Raw genomic sequence first — 20,328 nt, forward strand, 5'->3', positions numbered from 1 at the left:
TGGGATCTCTTGGCCTCCATAATCATGTGAGGCAATGCCCATAATAAATCTCCTCTTATACACCTCTGTATATGGCCTATTGGTCCTGTTTCTCTGGAGAACCCTAACTAGTACACTACTTGTATTATTTCGTTCTCATGCTCCTGATAAAAACATAGCAGAGACTGGGTAATTTATAAGGAAAAAGAGGTCTAATGGACTTACAGTTCCACATGGCTGGGGAGGCCTCACAATCATGGTGGAAGGTGAAAGGCATATCTCACATGGCAGCAGACAAGAGAAGAGAGCCTGTGCAGGGAAACGTCCTTTTATAAAACCATCAGATCTCATGAAACTTATTCACTATCATAAGAACAGCATGGGAAAGACCCACCCCTCCCCCACCTGCCATGATTCAGTTACCTCCCACAGGGTCCCTCCCACAACACGTGGGAATTCAAGATGAGATTTGGGTGGGGACACAGCCAAACCATATCATTACTTTTCAGCATCATTGTTAGGATTAAAGGAGTTAAAACATAAATAAAGAGCTAAGAAAGGCATGTGGCATATAGTGAGATTTATGTAAGACTTAACTCATTATTATTGATTATGGCAGGCCCTCATGCCAGTGCTCAGCCCAGCACAATAACTTAAGGAACAAGAAGAGAATCATAAAATTTCTCATTGGAAGAGCCTTAGAATAGGGGTTAGGAAATTATGCCCCCTGCACCATATCTGGCCATTCATCTGCTTTTATAAATAAAGTTTTATTGAGACACTGCAAGAGTCATTTGTTTGTGTATTGCCTGTGTCTGCTTTTGCCCTATAACAGTAGCGTTGAGTAGCTGGGACTGAGACTGTGTGGCCTGCAAAGTCTAAAACACTTAATTTCTGGTCCTTTATAGAAGAAGTTTGCTGGTGCCCCTAGGAGATAGCTAGTCCAATGCCTTATTACCTCTATCATTGCCACAGCTGGACTTGATGGAATAACTCCAGAGATGGAGAGTGTTCTCCCTTCCAAGATAGCCCAGCCATGTTTCAGACAACTCTAACGTTTAGAAGATTCTTCTTTAAGTTGATAAAATCTACCTCCCTGTAACTTAAAATCATAGGACATTATGAGATCCAACCTTTCACAACGGGAGCAGGGAAACTTGCCTAAGGCACTCAGTAACAGACTTCAGAGCTAGGATTTCAACTCACTCCTCACCGTTAGACTATAGATTCCTCACGTCACAGAGGTAAGCCTGGAAGCCAGTTCTCAGTCACTAAAAAAAAAGTTACTCCATGTACTGCTTCCCAAGACAGAGAAGTATGTAATATATTTAAGAAAAACCTTTGGCCGGGCGCGGTGGCTCAAGCCTGTAATCCCAGCACTTTGGGAGGCCGAGACGGGCGGATCACAAGGTCAGGAGATCGAGACCAGCCTGGCTAATACGGTGAAACCCCGTCTCTACTAAAAAAACACAAAAAACTAGCCGGGTGAGGTGGCGGGCGCCTGTAGTCCCAGCTACTCGGGAGGCTGAGGCAGGAGAATGGCGTAGACCCGGGAGGCGGAGCTTGCAGTGAGCTGAGATGCGGCCACTGCACTCCAGCCTGGGCGACAGAGCGAGACTCTGTCTCAAAAAAAAAAAAAAAAAAAAAAGAAAAACCTTTACCCTCCAAAACTATTTTAAGTTTACAGTTTCAGTGTTCATAGGAGTAAAACTTCTGCTATTGGTAATCTCTTAAGAATGACTCATTTTTTTTTTGTAAAATAAAAGACTTGCTTTTTAAAAGGATGCAGGGGGCAGATAATAGAGTAATTGACAGCCGGGGCTGAGAGGTCAGACAGACCTGGTTTTCCATCCTGGCTCCACCACATAATAAACATGAGAAGGTAGATTCTCTGAGCCTCAGTTTTGTCATCTGTAAATGGGAGCCACAGTGGTACCGATCTTCACCGGACTATTGTGACGGTGTGACGATATAACACAGGTAATGCACCTAGCACAGTCCTGGCACTACACATCTGCTCCATAGGTATCTGCCCTTATTATAACTGAACATGTACTACGTGGCTTTCTCCTGCCTTCCTTCTCCCTTCCTTCCCTTCCCCAAGCTGGCATAAAAATTATTTTCCGTTTCCTTGCCTCCAATTAGATATTGATTAGAGTATCTGATTGAGAATGGGCACTTAATAAAAGTAAATAAGTTCTGACATTTTATTTTTGCTCTTGAATAAAAATGCTCACCATCCTCCTGAAAATGAGCCGTCACATTTTATTTAACAGCAGAAAAGATTTGTACATTTGGCCCTGCAGGAGCTGAGGAATCTATTTTCATTATAACAAACATTGATTTTGCATTAAAAAGTCTCATTATTTGAGATAATGACTGCTGGGCTCCTTAGTTATTCTTTTGGTTCCTAAATCATTAAAACTCTAACATTTAAAGAGCAAGTGGGACCACAGTGACTCCCAAATTACTGCCAATGAGTCGCTCCCTGGGTGACCTAGTCACGGACAAGATTCAGGAGCAGGGCAGGCCCCAAAGCACACGTGGTGAAGTCCAGTTCTTTCTCTTGCAGTTTCAGAATTCTAAATTCCAAATGGACTTGTTTTTCTTTTATGACCATTTTACAAAATGAAAAGAGAAGGGAAAAAAAACCTCTAGTCTCTGTGTTTACGTGCAATCAGTTCTTTGAACAAATTCTAATCTCAAAAGAACTGGAAAGGAAGAAAGCAGCGCTCATCCCCAGGACTGGGAGTTGGTGGCATATTGGGTGATCATGGCGGTGGCAGAGGTGCCTGGTAGGCCTACCTTCCACCAGCAGCAGATGAATTATTGACTTCAAGAATATTCCTCAGTGGATGGTTTTCCACTGTTACACTCTCTCTGATCCAGGGCATTTATGCTGCCTGAGACCCGCTGGACCCCTCATTGGCAAGCCACGTGTGACATAACTGAGTTTTGCAGAATTTCAACCACATGCACCAATTTGGATAATGTATTCTTTCAGATGCCAGGACTGAGCTTTAAACAAAACATAATCCTGCCTGCATATCAATTTCCCAGGACTGTGAGAAGGAAAAGGAAAAAAAAAAAAAAAAAACCCAGAACCACGATGCTTTCAGCCGCAGCATTTCCATTTGGGGGTTAGCAGTGGGGACGTCCGAACAGTATGCACAGTCTCCTGGTTCATTAGGAGGAACACAAGGAAGGAAGGGGGGAAAGGTGGGGAGTGAATCATAAAATATGAAAGGGCTTCCCTGGAAATTGGCATCAATGTGATTTATTCAATCCAGACCTATGCTCGACTATTTAAAAATAATTGAATAGTTAATACCCACTGCCACTTGCAAGTGGTGGGAACACGGGCCGGGAGTGCAATGAAGGAAGGTGCTGGGAGGAATTTGAGATGTCCCAGATTTCAGCCCTACCCAGCCTTCTGAAAGAGGAAAAAGAACTCTCCCTAGACCCCGCCCTAACCACCAGTCACTTCTTGTGGGATGCTCCTCATTCCATTCCTGTCCACGCAGACGTGAGTTTCTGTAGAGTTGTAACCACCATATGTAAGCAATTTTGCATCCTACCGTCTATATTTGGCATTGTGTTCGAAGCATTTTCTCTTTGTAAAAATCATTGGTTTTAAAAACATTACATAAGCAATATATGCTTATGGTAACAAATGCAAACTATGCAGAAATATATGATATAAAAAAGGGAACATTGCCCCTCCCCAATAGACATCCATTCCCTAAGATTGCCACTATTAACAGTTTAAGGCTCATCCTCCAGACATTTTTCTGTATCTATAAACACACACACACATACACATACATGTATACTTTAAGACATTTTTACCAAAAAAAAAAAAAACAAATTCTGTTTTGCAAGTTTTTTCTGTAAAAATGTTGTGAAAATATTTCAAGTCAGTATATATGGAGACCCACTTCTACCTTTTGGTCTACTTCATACATTCCACTGCTTATTTCACTTACCCCTCCATTGCCAGGTGATTAGAATATTTCCAATGTTTATCGCACCGTGCCACCATACATCCCTATACATACATCTGTGCAAATGTTTCTGGAGAATTGATTCCCAGAAGTGAGAGTGCAGATCTGAGCATGTGACCTACAAGTGTTTTCCATGTTGTTTCAGGCATCCCAATGATCACTTTTAATATCTGCAGAACCACCTTTTGAATCCAACTTAGCTGACTCGCATAGCGGAAGGGAAAACAAATCTGCTTAAAGCTCTCCTTTCTGCAACGTCCTTCCTATAGAAAAAGGAAAATAACTTGGTGAGCCCCTGAGGGTGTGAAATGTAAAGTGTCCACCCCAGGACGTGGTCTGGAAAGAGACGGCACAACTAAGAGACGGTTGAACTGTGTGTAGAATGTGGAGTTTCCCAAAAGATGTGGGAGAAATGGATGTGTGGGGAGTTTATGGAAAGAGAATACCAGCAATATGGCAGAAAACTTAGGGTGCTATGAAATAATTCCAACAGCAGGAACTTTCCCAGCATGGGTTTGGGCTGAGGGGTTTTTATACAGGCCCGGATATACAATCGTCACTTAAAAAGTGTGATTTGAACTGTGCATAATCAGTGGTATTCCAATGGGGGATGAAGAACCAACTCTAGGGAAGGGCCTGAAAGACCTTGATGTGCAGCATTTGCTGATTTCCATGATCTAAATACCCCTCCCACGGTGAGAGTCTGCTGGAGGGTACAGAATGCCCCACCACTGTCCTGTAAACCATCGACAAAAGTCTACTCCACCCAACCTCCCTGGGCCAGTGGACTCCCGGAGCAGAGGAAATCAGGCAGGGTCCAGCTTGGAGTGAAGAGATCAGCAAGTGAGGACAGGTGCTACAGGATCCAGAGGGAGCTGGGCAGCCGGCTGCAGTGAAGACTGAAAAAAGGATGGGAAGCCTCCCTTGAGAATACTTAGGGGCTTCCACTGTGTGGAAAGGGCTTGAGTTCCTCTTTTAAATGTAAAGGAATGACCCCAAAGGCCTGGAAAATGTGGGGACCCCTGGTGCCCCGTTTGGGGTGACGCTAGTGTTGCACACTTGAGCCTCTTGCATTAGTGGCTATTTCAGCTAACACTGGGATGAACTCTTTAGCATTCGTCCAAGACTCTGCAAGCTAACCCTCAGTTCCTTTTCCACCCTACCCTTCCTCTTCCCACCTGCACACTCTCTGTTCCATGACACCACAGTCCTTGCCAGTCCCCTAATACACGCTGCATGCACCCAACTGCAGTCTTTGCCCAGCCCTTCCCTCTTCCTAAACTGCCCTTTCCCTCCATTTGGGCTAACCACTGCTATATCTATTCCTCAAGGCCCAATTCAAATACTCCCTCCCCAACAAGCCTTCTCAGGCAGAATCTGTCTCCCTCTCCCCTGAAGTCCCACAGTCTTTTGTTTAAATGGGTTCCATACCATTAGCCCAGAGAGCTCCACTGAGGAGGAGACCTCACTGTCTCCCTGTCCTCAGACAGCACAGTGGTTTCCACAAAGCTGATCTTGAGTCACCATCTAAGAAGCTTGTTATGTACTCTGAGCCCTACCTCAGCATCTGACAACATCTATGTGATGGACCCCGAAAGGTAAAAAGAATTGTTCTTATCACAGAGGGAAAGAAGCTGGGCTCAGAGAGGCTTGGCACCTTGCTTTGTCATCCAGCAGCAATGCTAGAGCTCGGGTCTTGCCCTTAAAGTTCAGCCTTGTATTCTGTCTGTCCGAAGGAGGAGAGATCTGCAAATGATCTATCCCGAGTGCTTCCGACCTGGGGCCTCAACCTCCTGGGGATTTGCAGGTTTATTTAGAGGAGACCTCGTGTTCATTTGCACACAAAGGACAGATGAGAAAATCCATGTCTCTTTGCCTCTTTTTTGTTTTGTTTTTGTAGTTTTGGGGTTTGGGGTTGTGTTGTTGTTGTTTGTTTGTTGTTTTTGTTTTTTACATTGAAAGAGGAACCACTGAGGAGTCCATCCCAGGTTTTACTGATGACAAACCTGAGGCTCAGAGAGGGTCAAGGACTTGGTCAAAGTCACACAGTGAATGTGGAGGCTTTGTCCTGTATCAACATGGCAAAGCTGGAACTACATGTCCTAGAATTTCCTTCCCTGCACAGCTCTGGGTTAGGAGTGGCCACAAGAGAAATTTGTGTGAGATTTGGAAGGTGGAAGTGGAGCAGCAGCTTCGTTTGCACTCAAGGTCCATGTGGGTTTGGGTGATTCTCAGCTCATGCATGTGCAGCCCACCTGCTGGCTCACCTTATTGGCTTAGGATCTTGGGGTAGCAACCCCAGATCGATCTCCTCTTTCAGCTTCTCCAAACTCTGGGCCAGGCTTGTGTGCGGCTTTGTGGAAAAGCGGGCTAGTTCTTCTGCAGATCACCCATATCATCAGTTGGAGGCTTAGAGGCAGTGGGAGGCCACCCAGGTCCCAGTGAGAAGCAGATGCTGTCCCAGCAAGCCCTCGACTGGTGATGCTCTTCCTTTTGTGTTCAGGCCATTCTTTTGGGTTCTGCCTTGTCCTTGCTCACTTCCTCTTCCTGTCCATCTTCTCTTGCTGACCATCGGCCCTGCTGACTCCAAGTCTGGAGCAGACAGGTGGATACAGGCTGACACCACTGCCTAGCAGCTCCCATGATCAGGAAAGGCCTTGCCCTGAGCATAAAGCCCTCGGATCACACACGTTCTGCTTCTCTGATAGAACTCTGATAGAACAGTGAGCTCATGCAGAATTAACAGCCTGGGGCTCCTGCCCCTGTTCCCAGACTCCTTGCCACTCTCAGGAGCTAGGATGATGGCCTGAGCCCGAGGCCCCAGGCCCCAGGCCCTCCCCAGCGAGACCACTGCCTCCATCAAAGGGCTCTCAGATCTCCCCCAACCCAGTGGCCAAGGGAGAGAGATGTCTGGCCTGTCCCCCACCTCATCAACATGGTCCTGCAGGCTCCAGGGATCCCAATCCTTTCTCTCTTCATATAGCCCCCAGCAGACTGCGGGGCAGACATCTCATCCTGGCTCCACATCTTCCCCCACCAGGCTGGGGTTTTTGAAGGCTATTTATTTCTCCTGGTCCCCAAGCCCATAACCTCAGAGCTGCCTTGGATGCCTGCTGTCCCAGGCACTCTATAAATAATCAGACAGTAAAGATGTCACACCACCAGCTTGGGTCACTGCCCAAGCAAGCCTGCGGCTGGCCCTTCCTCATGGGCACCTCCACCCGCATGCTGAGCTGGGACTTATTACCGCTCGCCCCATATAGGGTTCCTGCAGTCGGGCAGGACAGTCTCCACCCTGCAGCACTGAGCAGGGATTTCAGGATCAACTGTTTTCTCCTGTCCTCACCAGGCCCTTCCTTTCTCTGGAAAGCCCCAGGTAGCCCCGGAGACTCTCCCTTTTTGGAAGCTACTTCGAAGGAAAAGGTGATGGTAACACTGTGAAAATAAATGGATCTGGATTCCAGTGTCTCGACTGCCACTTGCTAATTCTGGGACCTTGGAGAAGTCTCATAACCTCTCTGGGTTTTAGGTACCTCATTTATAAAATGCGGATATTAAGATGAACCTCATAGGAATGTTGTGAGGATTCAATAAGGTGCTAGATGAAAGCACATAGCCCAGGCTCTGGGCATGTTATAATATACTTTACAAATGGGCACCATCTTGTTATTATTCTTATTTGTTTTTTATCACTATGGCCACCAAATTGCATGCTCCATGAGGATGAGGACTGTGCCCGACTTGTTTTCTCACTCCCTAGGACAGTGCCTATCACATAATAGCACTGAATACCTACTTGTTAAGTGAATGAAGGACTATAATGATGCTGACTGATTAGGGCCAGTGTATGTTTAAAGTAGCCAAGACTGGAGAACATTTGGAGATTTCAGTAGGTGAGGTTGCTAGAACATTTTTTGTCAAGTGTGACCATCTGTGTTCTCTTGAAGTTTTTCTTTTACCACCTGCGGACGACTACCCCACAGGCAGTGACTGCACTGGAATTCACCCATGGGGCGAGGACTTCCACACCTGCCAGCAGTGCAGAGCCAAGCAACACCTTGCTCCGGGTGCTGCACCTATAATTAGGGCAACTTTGACCCCCAGCCCAGCACTCCTTCACAGCAGAATGCAAACAGGGTCCAGTCCAATCAAAAGGTACGCCCTATTAATATCACCCATGTAACAGAGGAGGAAACTGAGGCACAGAAGGGTTACAGAAACTTGTCTAAGGTCACACGGCTAGTTAGCACTGGAAGTAGGATTCAAACCCACCTATTGCTTATCATAGACAGATCATATGCAGATCTTATAAACTGTGTAAGGTAGCTATTAATATCTTCATATACAGATAAGGAAGTTGAGGCTCAAGGAGGGTTAGTAACTTGCCCAAAGCCACACAGCTACTACAGTTATCTTATATAGCATATGAGCATTTGGTTCCAAAATTGGTACATCAGGAAAAAGTTGCATAGAGTTCAAATTGCTCTTCAGTTCCCTGAAATCGGCTCCTTGGTTTTCTTTTTATATAGCCTAGTACAGTAATTTTTACCTAAACACCTTTGAGTTTGAGAGCAGATGAGCTGAACTGAAAGAAGGACAAGAAGGAAAGTCTAGGCCAGGTGCGGTGGTTCATGCCTGTAATCCCAGGACTTTGGGAGACCGAAGCAGGCAGATCACCGAAGCAGGTCGAGAGTTCGAGACCAGTCTGACCAACGTGGAGAAACCCTGTCTCAACTAAAAATACAAAATTAGCCTGGTGTGGTGCCACATGCCTGTAATCCCAGCTACTCAGGAGGCTGAGGCAGGAGGATTGCTTGAACCTGGGAGGCGGAGGTTGCGATGAGCCAAGATCACGCCATTGCACTCCAGCCTGGTGACAGAGCGAGACTCCATCTCAAAAAAAAAAAAAAAAAAAAAAAAGGAAGAAAGCCTGGGAGAAGGCATCAGGACATCAGGACACAACATCATTCAGCTGCTTCCCCCTTTTCTATCATGATTAGCCCCCTGGCACACATGAAGCAGGGGAGGCGATGTGAAGCATTCCTACCAGGCTCACTCAATTGAAATTTAATGTTAGTGCCCACTGGTCTTAATAGATATGAATAGATGTCATTGCTAAGCCAATTAAATGTGTAACATATGTAAAAGCACCTGCACAGTGATGGGCCTAGAGTAGGTGCTCAATATATGTGTGCAAAATTTGAATCTACAATCGTTCATTCGTTCAGTATGTATCGAATTTCTACTAGGGGCCAGGCCCCAGGGGAACAGCAGAGAACAAGACGGGCAAGATACCTGTCCTTATGGAGCCAACATTCCAGTCGAGGAAACACACAATGAGCAAGGAAACTACTAGGTATACAATAAAATGTCAGGTAGTGATGGGAAGAAAAATAAAATGGATGGGGGAAAGAGAGTAGTGGGGGCGGCTCTTAGATAGGGCAGGGAGGGCCTCTCTGAGGAGGTGGCATCAGAACCAAGAACTAGTCTGGCCCGGACAAACCGCCCACACCATTGTCTGAAAAGTACAAAACCTGGTCACCTGCTCCCTGCCTTTCCAAATTCACATTTTATTTTGTGGCCTCCACTGAACAACCATCACTGCCACGCCCTTAGGCGTTGGGCTCATGACCTCTTACAGTGGGATGGTAGGGGTAAGGAGGGGCTGCTAATGTGACTCCTCTGTAAAAGGCAAATCAGGCTCATGCCCATCCGCCTGACACCAGGGCCCCAGGTCTCTGTACCACAACATGGCTTTGGTGCTAGAAAAAATCCAGCTGTAGCTGTGCAGACAAGACACAGCAATGACTTGAACCAGAGTATTGATTCTAGAATCTCATGATGCCTCTGATCTACAGGGTTCTGGACCCAGGAAGGGTCCTCAGACACACCTAGCACTTCACATTCACTAAGTCATGCGTGATCATCATCTCATCTGATTAATTCCCTTACTCTACAGGTAGGCAGACTGAGGTCCAGAGGCCATGAGACTCCACAAACCACAGGGCATCAGTGGTGACTGAGATAAGAACTCAGCTCTCCCAGCTCCCAGTCTGGTGCTCTTTATACCAAAAGTCCACCTTCCAGTTCACGGGTAATGCAAAACTTTTGTTTGGTCTCGGGTCGTTTCAACAGTAGATGCACTTGTCTCTGTGCAGGACCTGCCTCCCAGAGGAATACGGTAGAGGCGAGAAGAGGGTGCAGACGGACCAAGGGCTGAAGATGTCCTGGGGATGGGGTGGCGATGGTGAGTGTGCCTGCTGAGCCCAGGAGATGGACCACAGCACCGGGCACTCGGGTGGGGTCCAGAGGGGAGGAGCCACCTGCAGGACAGCAAAGCTGAAGAGGGGACAACATAAAGCCACTTCTGTCTTTACCTCGCATTGCCTTTGCACCACGTGCATTTGAGTGCGGTGCAAAGCTGCTCACGTTTTATTCCTAAGTCTGAAACTGCGTAGGGGGAGGAGGGAGAGGAGAGTTCTTTCATTCTCTAAGGGCCTCCCGTGTGCCCTATGCTGGGAACTTCTCCTTTCTCATTTTATTTCCTTCACGCAGCAACCTTGTAAGACGGCGATTCTCATGCCTGTATTACAGATGGGGCCTGAAGCTCAGTGTGGGGGCAGCTTGCGTAGCAGCCCCCTCCACCCTCTCGCCCCAGGCCACCACTCAGAGGTGCAAGGGAGATTCCAGCCAAGGTCTGCAGAGCAGAAGCCTGTGCTCTCTGAGGCCTGGTCTCCCACGTGGCCAGCAGGAGGGCTCCTCCGGAAGGGTTTCCAGGGAGGCCATGCGGGCTGTCTAGATTGATAGCGAGCTCCCCACATCCTATAACCCCCTCCCTGCCAGGCCTGTGCCCGTCGCTCTGGCTGCAGGTGGGGAGCAAGGCTGGGCACTAATTTACACTTGTTTAACTACAGCTGCCGCCCTCCCGCCATGTGTCTATCCGCCATTTATTGCGCTTTCCAAAGCCCTGCCCGGCACTCAGGGGCATTTCCTGCCTGCGCTAATGGAGGAGAATAGACGCATTATATGTGAATAATGGATTATGATGATACAATTTGGGTCTCTTAGCTCTCACCGAGCCTAGGCTGGCCTTGCATTATTGATAACTTACACACACCTTCCCGAGCGTGTTTATGTAAATATTTAATAGGGAAAGCAAGTTAACCCATTGGTTTCAGCCATTTCCATAGCACTAGAAGTAAGGGCCATAAGGGGTGACTTGGGGGGCGCCCAGCAGGAGTTAGGTCTCTTTGGAAAAACCGGGAAGTTGCCAAGACGCTCGCTTGGTCACAAGGAGTGTATGGTCTTGAGGTTTGGGGTTTTCCAAGAGCTGAAACAAAAGGGTAGGGCTGCCTCACTGTGGGAGATCACCTCCAGTCAAGAAGACGAGTTGCCCAACACAGGCAGAGCACGGCGAAGATGTTGGGATGAGGGGTGCAGATTACTGGAACGCAGCTGTGGTGGGTGTCACCACTGAATAAATCGAACCGTTGCTTCCTATCTCACATGGCCGATTTCCTGCGCTTCCCCATGGCTTCCACATTTCACACTCCATTGCGTGTTGGAAGGCAATGCTTTAGAGACTGCCTGGGTTTCACCCTGGGCTCCACCATATGCCCACTGGATGGCAAGTTAGTTAATCTCTCTGTGCACTGGTTGTCACATCTGTAAAATGGGAAACTAATTTATTTGTCTCATAGGTACCCATTGTTGGTGCAAGAATTCAGTCAGATAATACATCTGAAGTCCTTTTACAGTGCTAGGCAATACTACCTATTACCATATAAGCTGCCACTGGAAAGATGCACACACTTTCACATGGGTCTTCATGCCACGGCACACATTAGCCGGCAGTGTTTCTGAGTGGTGTAGAACATAGTTGTGCATCCCAGACACAGTGAAATATGGTTATTTTGCTAATATCCTGTTTCTGGCAATTAAACTACTATGTCTCCTTTGGGAAATCACGAGGGTGGGTGTGTGCCCCATCTGCTTATGCAGAGGGTGGAGGACCAGGCAGAATCGGGAGGTCTGAGCTGGCCTCCCTCTGCACCCCGCCCCAGGCACCTGCCTCCTCTCCAGCTTATCTCCCCCATCCCCTTCCCAGGTTGCCATTGACAACCTGCCATTCTCAGAGCATGCTTCTGAGCTGCCAAGCCTTCACACCTGCTGGCTCCTCCACCTGAATGCCCTTCTCTCCATCCTCTTCCTGGAAACCCCAACTGATTCAGGATACAGTTCAGTCATCACCTCCTTCATCCAGTCTTCTCTACTTCTTTGTCTTAACATTGAAATGGCCAGCGTGTTCTTCTACCTGCCCACTAGACATGCAGGCCTAAGGTCCCGGGAGGCAGATGCCGACAGATGCATCTCAGTATGCCCGGCACCTCCACCCCACAGGGGCTGTGCTGGTTGCTGTTGGAATGCTGCAGGGCACAAAACGGATAATGCTGGAGGGAGAAGACAGCCAGCAAACACAAGGCTCAAGAAACTCTAGTATGTAAGAAGAGGACACACATGATGGAAGAGGGAAGCCGCCATGCAGAGTGCCTGGTGCACTTTTAAATGGGAGAGTCAAGGTAAGCTTCACTGCAAAGGTGACCTCTGAGCAGAGGTCTGAGGGAGGTGAGGAATAAGAAGAGTGAACAGCCAGTATGAAGATCCAAGGTGGGAGTGTACTCCCGGTGTGTTCAAGGGAAGCACCGAGATGGGCATGGCTGGCACAGAGTAAGAGAAGGAGGTCTTAGCAAGTGGGAGGTTCTGGTAGTGCAAGGCCTTGTGGCCTTGGCAAAGACTTTGCCTCTTGGAGGATTATAAGCAAGGTGTGACTGGGTCTAGTGTTTGTATTTTAAAGGGATCATCCCGGCAGCTATGTAGAGCATTACTATAGGGGTCAAGTACCGCAGCAGGGACAGCAATCAGTAGGCTACTGCAAGAGTCCAGGTAAGATATGATGGTGCCTTATGCTAGGGTGGGAGCGGGGGAGGTGGTGGGAGATGGCCAGTTGCTGAGGTTCTAACAGAGGTGGAAGATGGAGCTGTCCGGGTTTCCTGACGGTTTAGGTATTTGAAGTGAAAGAAAGAGCAGAATCAAGGATGACTCCAAGGTGTCACCAGAAGGATGGAGCCGTCATTAACCAAGTGGGGAAGACTGTAGGGGTGGTGGGGAACAGGTTTGCAGAGGGAAAGATGAGGAATTCCGTTTGGGATGCATCATTTGACATATTAGATCTGAGATATCAAACATCTAAGGGGACAGTTCGAATGGGCAACTGCTTGTAGGAGTCTGGAATTCTGGGAAGAGGATCGAGGCTAACATTAGAAATATGAAAGCCATCAGCATACAGATGGATGAGCTCAGAAGTGAGAGAGTGTAAGGAAGAAAGAGCCACCGAGGCCCGAGCCCAGTGCGCTGCAAGGAGTAAGGTGGGGAGGGAGGAGAACCAGCAAAGGATGCAGGAAGAAGTGTCCATGGCAAAGGCGAAAACCCACTTGTTGAAGCTTCAGTGCGTTGGCGCTGTAATAAACAATTGTAATAAAATAGCCGCCATTAATTGAGTACTTACTCTTTGTTAGACACTTCACATATAGTTTTCCCTTTGATCCCAAGATTTGGCAGTTCTCATTCCCATTTTACAGATAAGGAAACTGAGGCTCAGAAAGGTAAAGCTGCCTGACTAAGGTTTCACAGCTAGTTATGGCAGTGCAGCAAAAAACCCAAGCTTCAAGTCAGCCCAACTAACATTTTTTGACCATCTGCTGACAGCTGAGTGCTCTTGATAGACATTATCCTGTTTAACACTCTCAATACCCTTGCAAAAATACGTGTCATTTTCTACCCATTTTACAGATGAGGAAACTGAGGCTTGGAGTCTCATTAAGCGACCTAACCAAAAGTTACCCAAGGAAAAATTGGCTGGCGGAGATTTGAATCCTGGTCTCCTGCCTTCCTTTAGACACTTGGGGTGCTCCCGAGTCTGCATTTGGAGAAGGGAATAGCATTAAGGTATCAGCTGAAGCTTCTCAGCTTGAAATTCTAGTCCTCTTCCAGAGGCCAGATGTTAGGCTGGTGTCATGGGGCTCTCTGCTGAGTCCTAGGCTGGGAACAGAGAGGGAGGGGACTCTGTTACCAAATCCCAGACCGGGCACTCCCAGGGAGTCCCTTCCTCCCCACCTGCCTGGCATCTGGCCTCCGCCAGCTCCTGCCTGGCTGCCAGATGTACCAGCTGTGGCTCCTCTCCACGGAGAGTCTCATTTATTAATTAACGTGGACGCCAAGGGGGCAACTTCTCAGACCCAGCCTCAGAGCAGATCTTGGCACATTTTTCAGACTTTGTTTAATAATTTATCATCTTTTAATCATAAAAATAATTAGCACAAGAGCGATAATCTGTGCTCTGCCGAGAGCAGACCAACGGAGGAATTTTCAGACAGTTCCAGAACCCAGAAAGCAGAGCTTTGGCAGCGAGGAGAGGAAGGTTGGCTCCAGGCCAGGTGTCCTTTCCAGGACTGGCCCCTGGGAGTCAGATGTCAAAGATGCCATCTGGCTTTTGGGGGAACTCGAGGACCATGCTGCTTTCCCAGGAATTTGAGACTCCTACTCCTAACTCTGACTTGGCTCACCGGATAGCTCTCTGGGAAGTTCCTTCTCTCTCTGGGTCTTAATTTTCCCACCTGTAAAATGGGAGTTCAATTAGACAATGAGCAAGGACACTTTTGTTTAAGGCGCCATGATCCAATGAGATAGCAAACGTAGCAGCAGTGGCTGTGGCAGTAAAGACAGTGAGCTGGAGTGCCCATGAGAGCCATGAAGCCTTCCACAGTCCCCGCTGCCTCCCACCCCGGCCAGCTTCTGCATCCCCAGGTGCTCAAAGAGCCCTGGGACAGACTCAGTTCCATCAGGGATAAGCCGTGTGGCCTGGGGCAAGTCCATCCCCTCTCTGAGCCTGAGTTTACTCAGCTGAAAAGAAAGAGTGATCGCTCACAGCTCTCCCAGAGAAGATCCAAGGGAGAGGATGATGGGGTTGCCCCTTGGAGACATTGATCTCATTCTGCCCCACATTTAACTGCCACTCCCTGTCCAGACTTTGGGTTCTAGAGGGCGGGGCAGGACTGCCTCATCCTCTGTGCCTAATAGCCCTGGTAGTGACCAAATGAGCTAAATGTTCTGCCAATTCCAGCAACCTGTCTTGAGATTGTTCAACCTGTACAGGCAGACACATCCTCCTCGCACGGTGGCAGCAAGGTCCAGTGACTCTGGATAAAACCACAGCAGTTCAAGAAAGCGACTCCTCCTTTCTTGTGGGGTCTTGTGCAAGCTGCTTTGCCTCCAGCTGCCTCAGCCTCTTCATGTGAAATTGGGGATATCTGTCTTAGATTGGAGGTCCCCAGAAGCAGACCCAGAGACAAGAATTCAAGATCAAGTCATTTATTTAAGAAGAGATCCTGGAAGCTCCAATAGGGAGTGGAGAGGTGAGACTGGGAAGGGGAGGAAAGCAATGAAAGGTGGGTAATTAGCTGGTGACCACGCTGGACCCAGGCCCACTGGGGCCATCTCAAAGGTTGGCAAACTACAGCCTACAGGCCAAATCAGGCCTGCCTCCTGATTTTGTAAATAAAGTTTTATTGGAACACAGCCATGCCCACTCATGTCTGTATTATCTATGGCTGCTTTTCTGCCGCAATGACAGAGTTAAATGCTTACAACAGACACCATATGGTCCTCCAAGCCTAAAATATTGACTCTCTGGCCATTTGCCAACAAACTTCCCCAGCCCCTGGTCTAGAACATAGTATAGAACTGACCTCAGAGCTGTCTCCTTTGAAGGACAGGAAGCTGGGCTCTTTATGCTTCCACCCCAGTCCATTGCTGACTGTTCCTAGGGGCCCTAACACCTACTCCCCTAAACATACACTTCCAGTGCCAGGGAAGCACACTCTGGCAGCCAGAGGAACCCCAAGGAAGAGTCATGGCAGGTACGGGGCAGTGAGTGCCCAGGAGAAGTTGGAGACCAGGGCCGCAGCTGCAAGATCTCAAAACTGTTAGGAGGACTAGATCAAATCATGTTTGGAAGTACCAAGAACAGGGAGTGCTCCCTAATACTCCACACCTTCCATCATTACCACCAGCCCCTAACCAAAGTCTTTCCTGGCTGGCTCATTCCCAAATGATCTGCGTTCACCTCCTTGCTGGGCCTCTGCCTGCCTGTCTTTCTTAGGTGCTGCTGATTTCTGAGCTCCAGGTGACTCTGGTCCTGGGAAGAGGGTTCCTCTCCAGGCTCCAGCTCTGGTCACAACTGCACTCGCATTGTCCTCTCCCTGGCTCTGGCGGGCAGCCCTGCCTTTCCTGCTTCATTCTCAAGTGCCTCCTGCCTCCTGCCTCCTGGGACTCCATAAGCCCACCCACCTGGGCTCTGTCCTCCTCGGCCTGAATTTTGGACCTGCTTGAGGTGGGCAGGGGACACTGCCCTCTGGTCTCCGTCCCAGCAGGCAAGTCTTCTCTCTCTGGTCAGTTATGTCACCCCTCGACCCCACCACCACTCTTAGTCCATTCTGCTCTTGCTCTCCTGTGCCATCCAGAGACTGTTAGCACCACCTGGGCCCGGCCCTCACCTTTTACCCACCCCTCCTCGCGAGTATTGCGGGCAGTCGGCTCTGGGCTGCTTTCAGAGAAGGACGTGGGCAAATAGATTTGACCAGAAGGCAGTTAGCATGATCAGGGCTCAGTCTGGGGTCATGGTCAGGGCTCAGTCTGCTCAGTCTAAGACCAAGGTCAGGGCTCAGTTGAGCAGAGGCCAGAGTCACGGCTCAGTCTGGGTTCCAGTTCAGGATTCAGATTGAGGCTGGAATCAAGGCAAAGCCCGAGGTCAAGGTCAGGGCTATACTTGGGCCGAGGCCCAGGGATCAGTCTAACCAAGGAGCACAGCACACCCAACTGGTTTATCTAACCGCTCAGCCCAGGCTATAGCTCCTGCCCCTTGGCTCGCCCCTCTGGCCCTCCCTGGGAACCTCCACCCCATCCCTCCCTACTGGGGTGCCTGCATTTCCATTCATGTGTGCGCCCTCCTGGCCAGGCGGTGAGGATTCCCAGGTCCATCTGTCTGCTGAGCTGTCGTGGGAACCAAGCTCAGCGAATGGGCCCAAGCCTGTCTCCCTCCGGAGCCTGCCTCCAGACTGTTGGCGTTCACGGCTCTGCCTCGCAGCCTCCGAGCTGGGCTCGTGCTGCTGAGTCCAAACGCCGTCCACTGCTCAGTTCCAGCCAGCCACCAAGCACTCCCCAGATGGGCAGGGACCGCGCCATGCCTGCCTGCCTCCTGCCTCAGGCACTGCTCGCTCCCTGCCAGAGGCCCAGGGGAGGTGCCCAGTCCCCAGACTCACAGCCCCGGGGGCCATGCAGGGCCGGGGGAGGGCAGGGAACCCATCTCCACCAGCTCCAGGGCCCTGAACACCATCCAATCAGTGATTGCCTCCAGCCTGGCCACTGGCCCTGGTAAGGCCTGGCCTCCCTCCAAGTGCCTGTCGGCCTGTGTCCTCTAACCACACAACTGCGCAGAGGTCTTGGGGAAGCCAAGGTGATCCATACAATGTGACCCCCAGGGACTCTGTCTGAGAAGCTCCAGGCAGCATAGAGTCCAGAATCAGGCAGCCCTGGGCTTGCATGCCGCTGCTGCCACTTCAAGCTGTGGGACCCTTGACGAGTTACTCTGTGCCTCAGTTTCTTCATTTATAAATGGGAGCTTCTAGGTTGTAGTGAGGGCTATTAGAAGGTGTAAATCCCCTGCAGGGGCAGGAGCTTGCAGTCTCCATCTATTGTCTTTGTCTGCCTGGCACCCCTGCCCCCTTCTGGTTGTGACACCCCCTCCCTGTACCAAGCTGGCCCTTCTCCACAACCTGTGGGTCTGGTGGGGCAGCCAGTCCTGGGAGCTGGCCCCCATGGCCATGGAACAGGCACAAGCTGGCTCACTGACAGGAGCAGAGCAGAGACGGAGAGAGGTTGCATGAATGGTTGGTCTATTGACATCACCTGGACCCCCAGAACCCTAGGGCCAGGCCCTCCCAAAGCTCCCAAGAACAAAGCTAATACCTCCCTTTTAGCTGAAGCTGTTGGACATGGGCTCCTATCTCTGGTGACCTGGTGACAGGGTTCAGAAACAGACAGGAAGCACATATTAAGGTTAAGAGCCTAGACCCTGAAGCCACAATATTGGGGTTCAAGTCCCAACTCTGCCACTTCTTAGCAGTATCACCTTAGATGAGTTACCCAAGCTCATGGGATAGCAGTTTCCTCATCTGTAAAATGGGGATGACACTAGTATCCACTTCCAGGGTGGTTATGAGGATTCTTTTAATTAATACATGGAAGACACTTAGAACAATACTTGGCTCGTAGTAAGCACGGTGTATAAGTAAGTATGGTGTATAAGCATCTGCTAGTATTTTTATTTTTTTTTTAATCATCCCCTGCTCAGTTGTCCAGCCTAGAGGATAAGATGGGATACTCGACAAATATTTATGGGGTCCCTACTGTGTGCTCCACTCTGTGATGCACTGGCCATAAGGCTGCTGTGGGCTCCATCCTCCAGGGGCTCACTGCTGGTAAGGCTGGGTGGCAGAGGAACTGCTACTCCATGGCCGCCAAGATGAAGCTGCACCCACAGCACCCACGGCACCCACAGCAGCCACTGCACAGTCAGCTACTTTCTAGTAAGCCTGTGGGGTGGCCAGCCAGGGTTTGGGCCAGGGCTCCCAGTACTCATTTGGTCCCTGGAATCTTTATCTGATGCTGGGGAATTCTTTCTAAGTAACTGGGGCCCCCAAGACCCTGCTGACCAGTATCCTTGAGAAACCCCCTCATTTTCCCCAAACCTGACATCCCCAGCTCTCACTCAGGACCATGGAGAACAGGGGATCGTGGACACATTGAGAAAATCATGCAGAGATCTGGGAGAGAGGGTATGGGCTACAGCAACGAGTGGCCAGAAGAGTTTCACGGGGACCCCAAAGGACAGAAAGTGACTTTGTTGTCCAAACAAGAACATTAAGAGAGGAGGAAAGAGGCAAACTAGGGCAGACTCTTAAGTTCGTGTAATTAAGCACCCCTACCCTAGGCCACATTAAGAGTGGGTTGTACCCTCTGATAGAGATTCAGCTGAATGGACAGAAAACCTGGGTCAGTCAGCGGCTTCCTTGACAGCCAGATATCCCAACCTGAGCCATCTGGGAGGCAGAGGGGCTCAGACCAGTGGACAGAGAAAGGCAGGTTGAGCGTGTCCAGGAAGTGTCAGGGTCTGCACACTACTGCCAACCTAGTATGGGCACCAGTTCCAAGTTTTGGTTAATTAAACTTTGCAATATAATTTTTGCAAAATTATATGAAAATTGTGTAATAATCGTTATTAACAGTGACATTTGTATCACAGTGAGAGGCTACATGGCATGAGGGTTAAAAGTGGAGCTTCAAGGCCGGGCGCGGTGGCTCAAGCCTGTAATCCCAGCACTTTGGGAGGCCGAGACGGGCGGATCACGAGGTCAGGAGATCGAGACCATCCTGGCTAACCCGGTGAAACCCCGTCTCTACTAAAAAATACAAAAAACTAGCCGGGCGAGGTGGCGGGCGCCTGTAGTCCCAGCTACTCGGGAGGCGGAGGCAGGAGAATGGCGGGAACCCGGGAGGCGGAGCTTGCAGTGAGCTGAGATCCGGCCACTGCACTCCAGCCTGGGCGGCAGAGCGAGACTCCGTCTCAAAAAAAAAAAAAAAAAAAAAAAGTGGAGCTTCAAAATGCCTGGGTTTGACCAGTTTCACTACTTAATGGTTATTTCGCCTTGAAAAAAAGCACTTCCCCTCTCTATGCAGCAGTTTCCTCATCTGTCAAGTGGAAATAATGAAATAACATAATAGTATTCACCTCATAGAGTTGTGAAGAGAATTACATTCTAAGACCTACATGGGAAGTCTTAGAAGAGAAACTGGCACATAGTAATAAATGTGTATTACTTGTTATTGAGCACTTACTATATATCAGGTACTGTGCTAAACACTTTATTTGCATCATTTAATTTAATCCTCACAACAATCTAGGAGATAGGTGCTCTTTTAGCCCCCATTGCACTGATGAGAAAAACAAGGCACAGAGTAAGAGCTTTCGCCTGGGCTCCCGTGGCTCTTAAATGGCTAGCTAAAATTCAGGTTCAAGATTGTCTGAATCCAGTTTAAACTCTCAATCAGGGATCAAATACAAAAATGGGGATGATAGAAATGAGATCCAGCAGAAAACAAAAAATCGAGCTAGTTGCGTACAGTAGAGACATGGGGGGTGTGGTGAACTGAAACCCTCGTGCCCTGTCTA

The 20,328-nt window shown here is 49.0% G+C and overlaps 1 long non-coding RNA gene across 1 annotated transcript in view; it reads right to left on the bottom strand.

Annotated features, from left to right (window-relative positions):
• Positions 1 to 204: 204 nt before the first annotated feature.
• Positions 205 to 20,328, bottom strand: part of LOC105494763 (uncharacterized) — a 178,508-nt gene continuing 158,384 nt past the window's right edge. The window contains exon 4 of the long non-coding RNA XR_011622896.1: positions 205 to 288. This is a non-coding gene — a long non-coding RNA (uncharacterized lncRNA). The remainder of the gene's footprint in view (positions 289 to 20,328) is intronic.

Source organism: Macaca nemestrina, chromosome 1 (assembly GCF_043159975.1).
Source record: "Macaca nemestrina isolate mMacNem1 chromosome 1, mMacNem.hap1, whole genome shotgun sequence".
In the NCBI taxonomy this organism is placed as follows: Eukaryota; Metazoa; Chordata; class Mammalia; order Primates; family Cercopithecidae; genus Macaca; species Macaca nemestrina.